The following is a 9978-nucleotide window of genomic DNA, read 5'->3' on the forward strand; positions in this document are numbered from 1 at the left end:
ATCATGCAGATGACCTCCCCTCCTTGTGGGATGGAGAGGGAGAGGGTCCATGTGACAGAGGACCTTATTGGCACTGACCAGAGGATTCCTCACTGACAGGGAAGACTTACATGTCTGGGCAAGGTTGGAACTGCACTTAGGTTAGCTGTTCAACAAGGTTTGGGGAGTTTGCCTGGCTCAAGCCGCCATTTTGTGCCCATGGTTTCCTTTTTAACTCTTGCTCTATTTGCGTTTCCAGATTCCCCCATGATTGCCTGTGTAACAGTGTCAGCACCCACCAATACGCCATTATTCTGAGGGAGGAACCAGTTGCCACCACAGAGACTGCAGGACATTGAAACATCTGAAGAATTCCCTGTCTGTGTGACTTGCATTAATATACTCACGCGCCAGGGGCGCCTGGGGGACTCAGTTAAGCGTCCGACTTTGGTTCAGGTCATGATCTCGAGGTCTGTGAGTTCAAGCCCTGCGTCCAGCTCTGTGCTGGCAGCTCAGAACCTGGAGCTTGCTTCAGATTCTGTGTCTCCCTCTCTCTCTGCCCCTCCCCTGCTCACACACTCACTCACTCACTCACTCTCTGTCTCAAAATAATAAATAAATATTTTTTAAAAATTTTTAAATAAAAAAAATTTTAAAAATGTATTCACTCACCCGTCACTTAGCACCAGCCTGGATCCAAGAACCTTGCTGCACTCATGAAAATACAGTGTTCACAATGCAATCATTTTATTCCAGGAGCTTTTAGTCTACACTGGAGGAAAAAACACATAAACCGAGAACTATACATTTTGGTGCGCTGAGTTGGTGTTTTCTTTCCCTTTCGTTGGTTTTTCAAAATTCCATTGAATGTACAGTGTTATATTAGTTCCAGGTGTACAATATAGCGATTGAAAAATTCTATGCATTACTTAGTGCTCATCAATATAAGGATAATCCTACTCCTCTTCACCCATTTCCCCTGTCCCCCACCCACCTCCCTTCTGGTAACCAGCAGTGTGTTCTCTATTATTAAAAGTCTGAGGGGCGCCTGGGTAGCTCAGTTGGTTAAAAGTCTTCGACTTGGGCTCAGGTCATGATCTCGGCAGTTCATGAGTTCGAGCCCTGTGTCAGGCTCTGTGCTGACAGCTTGGAGCCCGGAGCCTGCTTCAGATTCTGTGTCTTCCTCTCTCACTCTGCCCCTCCCCTGCTTGCACTTTGTCTCTCTCAAAAATAAAATAAACATTAAAAAAGTCTGTCTTTTCATTAGTCCCTTTTTTCTTGTTTTATTTGTTTTGTTTCTTAAATTCCACCAATGTGTGAAATCATAGGATATTTGTCTTTCTCTGCCTTATTTCATTTACCATAATATTCTCTAGCCCCATCCATGTTGTGGTAAATGGTGAGATTTCTGTCCTTTTTGTGGCTTAGTAATACTTCCTTGTGTATATATATATTTCCTTGTACATATATATATACACCACATCTTCTTTTATTCATCTATCCATGGCCCCTTGTGCTGCTTCCGTATCTTGGCTAGTATAAATAATGCTGCAGTAAACTTCAGGCTGGATGCATCTGTTCATTATAGTGTTTTCACATTTTCGAGTAAATTTTCAGTAGTAGAATTGCTGGATCATATGCTAATTCTGTTTTTAGCTTTGGAAGAACCTCTATACTGTTTCCATAGTGGTCCCATCAATTTGCACTCCCACCAAGAGTGTACCAGGGTTCCTTTTTCTCCACAATCTCACCAATACTTGTTATTTCTTATGTTTTTTTTTTTTAATTTTAGCCATTCCAACAGATGTGAGGTGATATCTCCTTACGGTTTTGATTTGTATTTCCCTGATGATGAGTGATAGTGACCAACTCTTCATGTGTCTGTTGGCTATCTGGATGTCTTCTTTGGAGAAATATCTGTTCATATCTTCTGCCCATTTTTTAAAATTTTTTTTTAACGTTTATTTATTTTTGAGACAGAGAGAGACAGAGCATGAACGGGGGGAGGGCAGAGAGAGAGGGAGACACAGAATCGGAAGCAGGCTCCAGGCTCTGAGCCATCAGCCCAGAGCCTGACGCGGGGCTCAAACTCACGGACCGTGAGATCGTGACCTGAGCTGAAGTCGGACACTTAACCGACTGAGCCACCCAGGCGCCCCTCTTCTGCCCATTTTTTAATTGGATTATTTGCTTTTTGGGGTGTTGAGTTGTACAAGTTCTTTATGTATTTTGGATACTAACCCTAGATCACACATATCACTAGCAAATATCTACTCACATTCAATAGATTTTCTTTTAGTTTTGTGAATAGATATTTTACCTGTGCAGGTTTTTTTTTTATATTGGTGTAACCCCAATAGTTTGTTTTTCTTTTGTTTCCTCAGGAGACATATCTAGAAAAATATTGCTGTGTTTCTCTGCCTGGCTTATTTCACTTACCATAATACCCTCCAGTTCCATCCATGTTGCTGCAAATGGCCAGAGTTCATTCTTTCTCATTGCCAAGTATTGTCCCATTGTATATATAAACCACATCTTCTTTATCCATTCATCAGTTGATGAGCATTTAGGCTCTTTCCATAATTTGGTTATTGTTGAAAGCACTGCTATAAACATGGAAGTACATGTGCATCTATGCATCAGCACTTCTGTATCCCTTGGATAAATCCCTAGTAGTGCTATTGCTGGGTCACAGGGTAATCCTAGGTTTTAATTTTTTGAGTAACCTCCACACTGTTTTCCAGAGCAGCTGCACCAGTTTGCATTCCCACCAACATTGCAAGAGGGTTCCTATTTCTCCACATCCTGGCCAGCATCTGTAGTTTCCCGAGTTGTTCATTTTAGCCACTCTGTGTGAGGTGGTATCTCAATGTGGTTTTGATTTGTATTTCCCTGATGATAAGTGATGTTGAGCATTTCTTCATGTGTTTGTTGGCCATCTGGATGTATTCTTTGGAAAAGTGTCTATTCATGCCTTCTGCCTATTTTTTCACTGGATTATTTGTTTTATGGGTGTTGAGTTTGGTAAGTTCTTTATAGATTTTGGATACTAACCCTTTATCAGATATGTCATTTGCAAATATCTTTTCCCATTCTGTTAGTTGCCTATTGGTTTTGTTGATTGTTTTCTTTGCAGTGCAGAAACTTTTTATCTTGATGAGGTCCCAATAGTTCATTTTTGCTTTTAATTCCCTTGCCTTTGGAGATGTGTTGAGCAAGAGATTGCTGCAGCTGAGGTCAAAGAGGTTGTTGCCAGCTTTCTCCTCTAGGGTTCTGATTCTTTCCTGTCTCACATTTAGGTCTTTCATCCATTTTGAGTTTAGTTTTGTGTATGGTGTAAGAAAGTTGTCCAGTTTCATTCTTATGCATGTTGCTGTCCAGTTCTCCCAGCACCATTTGATAAAGAGACTGTCTTTTTTTCTATTGGATACTCTTCCTGCTTTGTCAAAGACTAGTTGGCCATACATGTGTCTGTCCAATTCTTGGTTCTCTATTCTATTCCATTGGTCTATGTGTCTGTTTTTGTGTCAATACCATACTGTCTTGATGCTTACAGCTTTGTAGTAGAGGCTAAAGTCTGGGACTGTGATGCCTCCCGCTTTGGTTTTCTTTTTCCATATTACTTGGGCTATTCAGGGTCTTTTTGTGGTTCCATGCAAATTTTAGGATTCTTTGTTCTAGCTTTGAGAAGGATGCCAGTGCAATTTTGATTGGTATTGCATTGAATGTGTAGATTGCTCTGGGTAGTATTGACATTTTAACAATATTTATTCTTCCAATCCATGAACATGGAATGTTTTTCCATTTCTTTGTGTCTTCTTCAATTTTCTTCATAAGTTTTCTATAGTTTTCAGCATACATATCTTTTACATCTTTGGTTAGGTTTATTCCTAGGTATTTTATGGTTTTTGGTGCAATTATGAATGGGATCAGTTTCTTTATTTCTCTTTCTGTTGCTTCATTATTGGTGTATAAAAATGCCACCAATTTATGTTGCCCCCTTAATGTCCTGCTCTCACAATATAGTCACATCCCTTTTTAGGCTAATCTGTGTCTTTCTCATCATAACCTTCTTTTGGTTTCCTCCCTCTGGGACCATGCAACATAAGGATGGTTTTCCTGGAAAGAAATCTGTTCATGGCTTTCCTGGATTATTTCCTTTTTAGAATCCCTGGCCTCAATATTTTTACTCCTAATTATTGGTCTCCTACTATTTAACCTTTTTGTTCAACTTGTCTCTTCTAGAATCCAACATTTCCACATTCGAATTATGGTTCAACAGGGATTATACCCCTACCATCAGAGAGCTCCCTCCCCCAAATACCATGAACCTGACCACCAGGGAATATTCAAATCACCTATCAGTATATTAATATAATACCATGCTCTGGTATATAATTGCACAGAACCCCTTGTTCAACAGGAGGAAACACACAAAAAAATGAGACCTCTCCCAAAATGTCAAAGATTTGTCATTGTGGATGTGTCAGGGGGAATGTAGAGGCCACTCTGGGTCAGCACCTGGTGTGTGGAAACCTGAGTAAGATAGAAAGGCCCACAGTGACCCCCTGGCTGAATGCCAACTGGCCCACTAGGAGACCCACCTCAAAATATCCATAAGCCCATCTGACCAATGGGTTACTCATGCCTGAACACAGGTACCAAAAATGTAAAATTCCTTGCATTCCCATGCCTGCTTATGTTCCCCCTTAACTACAGCCCCCAACGCCACCGCCTTCTTGCCAGCCATCTCTCCTGTCCTGCTCCCTGCCCTCTTGCAGTGTATTCGAGAAACTTCTATGTCCTTTGTTCTACCTTAAGTGAATTCTTTCACCACCGGCAATGCTGCCTCCTCCTGATCAGGTCACCCCCTGTTTTGCAAACTCTTGCTTACTTAGGACAGATGCCAAGGGCTCTATAAGCCAGAAAGAATAATCCAACTACAATTGTTAACTAATGACTGAAGGCTACTTGAATCCTGAGAGGTCCTGAGAGTCACAGACTTAGGAAATTTCCTGTATCTCTAGGTTTTTTCCCATTGACCTGGCCAGGGGGTCCTGACAGACTGGAGTTCAGGGTACACACCAGGGAACTGCTTCCTGGTGGTACAAGCCTGACTCCTGAGAGCAGCTCCCTCCTGAGAAGAGGAAGAGGGCCACCATTCCCCACACAGAAAGGAGCCTTAACTGGGTGTGGGGAGGGCAGAGAGCCCCACTGCCTCAGGGCACAGTGAGACACAGAGTGCAACTGGGGGAAGAGGGAGTGCCAGTGGGGGAAGAGACAAGAACACACTTTGTCCCAGACTAAGAGTCTTCATCTGCTGGGCCAAAGGGGGGAACACTCAGAAGGCCCCTAGTCCACAAACTGAAACACAAAGCACCTGGATGAGGATGGGACTGGACCAGAGCAGAGGTAGCACCCCCTTCTCTGCCCTAAGCAGGCCAGCCAGTAGGGAACCAAGAGCAGCTCCTGCTGGTGGGGGGACAAGAGGATGAAGATGCAACCCCTTGAGCCACATCCTGTTTGAAACAGAAAATCTCAGACCCAAAAGGATGTCATAAACCGAGTTCCCTCCCGGGGGCTTCATACCCCCTCTAACTAATTTCAGTGGCCCCAGAAATGTAGCCTAAAGGAGTCAGGCAGGATATTTTTCTTTCCATCAGCACCAGTGAATCTGTCAACTAATGCAGCTAAAACCCACTAAAAAAGATGAGGTCATGTGCATGATGAGACCCCTTGCTCTTTCCCCAAGAAAACATGCCTGACTCCTGGAACAACCCTTCCCCTTTGCTACTAATTCTCCGCCCCCACCCTGCCTCTAAGAACCTTCATTTGTACAACTCCTCTGAGTGCCGACCTGCGTGCCAAATCGGGTGACGCCCAATTCATGGATCAATTAATAAAGCCAATTAGATACTCAAATATACATGGTTGAATTTTTTTTTACTCACAGTTCTGAAGTTTGCCCCAGGTGATTAAATAATACAAATTAAAAAAAACAAAAAAACAAAAAAAGAACTGGGGAGGGGAGGAGCCAAGATGGAGGAACAGCATGGAAGTTTTTTATGTGTCTCGTGCCCACGAAATGCAGCCAGACCAACACCCAACCATCCTACACACCTAGAAAACTGATTGGAGGATTAACACAACGAGCCGCACAACCTGGACCACAGAATTCAGCAGACACGTGGCGCGGAGAGGTGAAGCTGGGGAGAGAGAGGCTGGCGGTGGGCAGGGAGCTGTTTTGCAGGCAGAGAGAGGATGGAGACTGGGGAGGTGAGGAGAATACGGGAAAAGCACCCCTTCCCAAAAGCAGCTGGAGAGAAAGTGGAAAATTGGAAACGGCCGCAGGGACTAAACCGAAAAGGGAGAAAGGTTTAGAAAGGAGAGGGTTTCAATTCCACTAAGACTATAAACAAGGGGAGTGCAAAGGCAGCAACTCCGCAGCTCCCTACCTGGCGGTGCTCTGGTGGGAAGGGCGAATCCCCAGGAGCAGAGTGGGGGCCGGGAGGTTCTCAGGCCACAAGAGGAGAAGCGGTTCCACTGCTGGAAGGACATTTGGTGGAGACTGTTGAAGCCACCTGGTCCCGGCAGACCCCAGAAAATGGCCACAGTCACTGGTGCTGGAACAAGGTCATGGAGGGTGAAGCCCGGTGCCAGATGTGTTGTGATTTTCCATCATCCCTGAAACGCTGCTGCTACACTGTCTCACGAACTTTTTCTGGGGCAGGCTGGCACCTCGGTGCAGTCTCGGGGCACCAGCAGCAGCAGGGTCCTGCAAGCAGTCCTGGGTGCAGCCGACATTTGGCCATTGCTCATTTGACCATTGCTCGGGGAGACCCTCCCTCAGAGGGGCAGAACGGGTCAAAGCCGAGGTCCTTCAGAAGTAAGGGGCCGGGGAAAACAGCCGCGTCTGAGACAAAACTCGGGAAAGAGGTACTGCCTGGGGCCTGGTCACGCAGAGTGAAAAAGCGGGGAGTGGAGGAGAGCTGAAGACAGGACAGGTGCACGATTGTTGATCTGGGAGAACAGAGCGGGTAGCTGGGTACCGCCATTTTAACCACTCCCAGGCATGCGCATACGCACCTACGAGCTCCACAACAATCCAGCCCAGTAGACTGGCAGCGCCATCTAGTGGAGAGTGGAGCCATTACACCGAGCCCCGCCCAACCGGGCCAACTTCGTTCTTCAAGAACACAAGTCTCACCGCTAGCTTAGTTTATGGATGATAAAGTGCTTCATAGTCTGACTTCTATGGGAAAATGAAGTAATTTCAGTCCTATTTCAATCTGTTAGCAGATCCAGCTATACAATTTTTTTTCTCTTTTACCCATCTTTTTCTTGACTACAGAAAGAGAAAACATTTTTATTTTCAATTTTTATTAAAAATATTTTTCTTTATTTTTTCACTATATTTTTTACTTTTGTGTAAATATTTTCAAATTCTATCTTACTTCCATCATTCTATTTTATTCTACTTCACTGTTCACCTTTTCAAATTTTCAAACGATTTCCTTGTTTTCTTTTTTTTCTTTTTTCTGTTTTTCATTTCTTTTCTTTTTCTTGAATGCAGAAAGTGAAAAACCTCATTTTTACTTTCAAGTTCTATTAAAAATATTTTCCTTAATTTTTTTACTATATTTTTTGCTTTTATGTTAAAGTTTTCAAATTCTATTTTATTTCCATCATTTTATTTTAGTCTACTACAGTGTATTCACTTTTTCAAATTTTCAAATGATTTCCTTTTTTCCTATTTTTTCTCTTTTTTGTTTCTTTTCTTTTTCTTGAATACAGAAAGAGAAAATTTCATTTTATTTTTAAGTTTTATTAAAAATATTTTTAATTTTTTTTCTACTATAATCTTTACTTCTCTGTAAATTTTTTCAAATTCTATTTTACTCCCATCATCTCATTTTGGTCTACTTCAATGTATTCATTTTTTCAAATTCTCAAACAATTTTCTTCCCCCCCCCAAACATTTTTTTTCTCTAATCTGTCAAACCACTGTCAACACCCAGACCAAAACACACCTAGGATCTAGCATCATTTATTAGATTTTGTGTGTATGTGTGTGTGTGTGTGTGTGTGTGTTTAATTTTTTAATTTTAATACTTTTTAATGTTAATTTTTCTACCTCATTAATTCCTTTTCTCCCTCCAAAATGACAAAATGAAGGAATTCAGCCCAAAAGAAAGAGCACGAAGAAACGACATCCAGGGATTTAACCAACACAGATATAAGCAAGATGTCTGAACCAGAATTTAGAATCATGATATTAAGAATACTAGCTGCAGTCGAAAATAGATTAGAATCCCGTTCTGCAGAGATAAAAAGGGTAAAAAAAAATACCCAAAATGAAATTTAAAATGTAACTGAGCTGCAATCATGGATGGATGCAGCAGTGGCAAGGATGGATGAGGCAGAACAGAGAATCAGCGATATAGAGGACAAACTTATAGAGAATAATGAAGCAGAAAAAAAGAGGGATATTAAGGCAAAAGAACATGATTTAAGAATTAGAGAAATCAGTGACTCATTAAAAAAGAACAACATCAGAATCATAGGGGTCCCAGAAGAGTAAGAGAGATAGATAGGGGGAGAAGGATTATGTGAGCAAATCATAGCGGAAAACTTTCCTAACCTGGGGAAAGACACAGACATCAAAATCCAGGAAACACAGAGGACCCCCATTAGATTCAACAAAACACAACCATCAACAAGGCATATCATAGTCAAATTCACAAAATATTCAGGCAAGGAGAGAATCATGAAAGTAGCAAGGGAAAAAAAAAGTCCCTAACCTACAAGGGAAGACAGATCAGCTTTGCACCAGACCTATCCATAGAAACTTAGCAGGCCAGAAAGACGTGGTGGGATATATTCAGTGTGCTAAATCAGAAAAATATGCAGCCAAGAATTCTTTATCCAGCAAGGCTGTCACTCAAAATAGAAGGAGAGATGAAAAGTTTCCCATACAAACAAAAACTAAAGGAGTTTGTGACCACTAAACCAGCCCTGCAAGAAATTTTAAGGGGACTATCTGAAGGGAGAAAAGATATATATACATATATAGAAATATATATTTATATTTATATCAAAAGCAAGAAAGATTAGGAAGGACCAGAGAACACCACCAGAAACTCCAACTCTACAGGCATCATAATGGCAATAAATTCATATCTTTCAGTACTCACTGTAAACATCAATGGACTCAATGCTCCAATCAAAAGACATAGGGTAACAGAATGGATAAGTAAACAAGATCCATCTATATGCTGTTTATAAGAGACCCACTTCAGGGCGCCTGGATGGCGCAGTCGGTTAAGCGTCCGACTTCAGCCAGGTCAAGATCTCGCGGTCCGTGAGTTCGAGCCCCGCGTCGGGCTCTGGGCTGATGGCTCGGGGCCTGGAGCCTGTTTCCGATTCTGTGTCTCCCTCTCTCTCTGCCCCTCCCCCGTTCATGCTCTGTCTCTCTCTGTCCCAAAAATAAAAAAAATAAAAAAAATAAACGTTGAAAAAAAAAGAGACCCACTTCAGACCTAAAGATGCCTTCAGACTGAAAATAAGGGGATGGAGAGCCAGCTATCATGCTAATGGTCAACAAAAGAAAGCCAGAGTAGCCATACTTACATCAGACGATCTAGACTTTAAAATAAAGGCTGTAACAAGAGATGCAGAATGGAATTATATCATAATTAAGGGGTCTATCCACCAAGAAGACCTAACAATTGTAAACATTTATGCGCCAATGTGTTAGCACCCAAATATGTAAATCAATTAATCACAAACATAAAGAAACTCATTGATAGTATTACCATAATACCAGGAGACTACAACACCCCACTCACAGCAATGGACAGATCATCTAATCAAAAAATCCACAAGGAAACAATGGCTTTGAATGACACACTGGACCAGATGGACTTAACAGATATATTCAGAACATTTCATCCTAAAGCAGCAGAATATACATTCTTCCCCAGTGCACATGGAACATTC

Source organism: Lynx rufus, unplaced genomic scaffold, assembly GCF_022079265.1.
Source record: "Lynx rufus isolate CCGP_SWC_20201006 ecotype Redwood Valley unplaced genomic scaffold, mLynRuf1.p SCAF_31, whole genome shotgun sequence".
Classification (NCBI taxonomy): domain Eukaryota; kingdom Metazoa; phylum Chordata; class Mammalia; order Carnivora; family Felidae; genus Lynx; species Lynx rufus.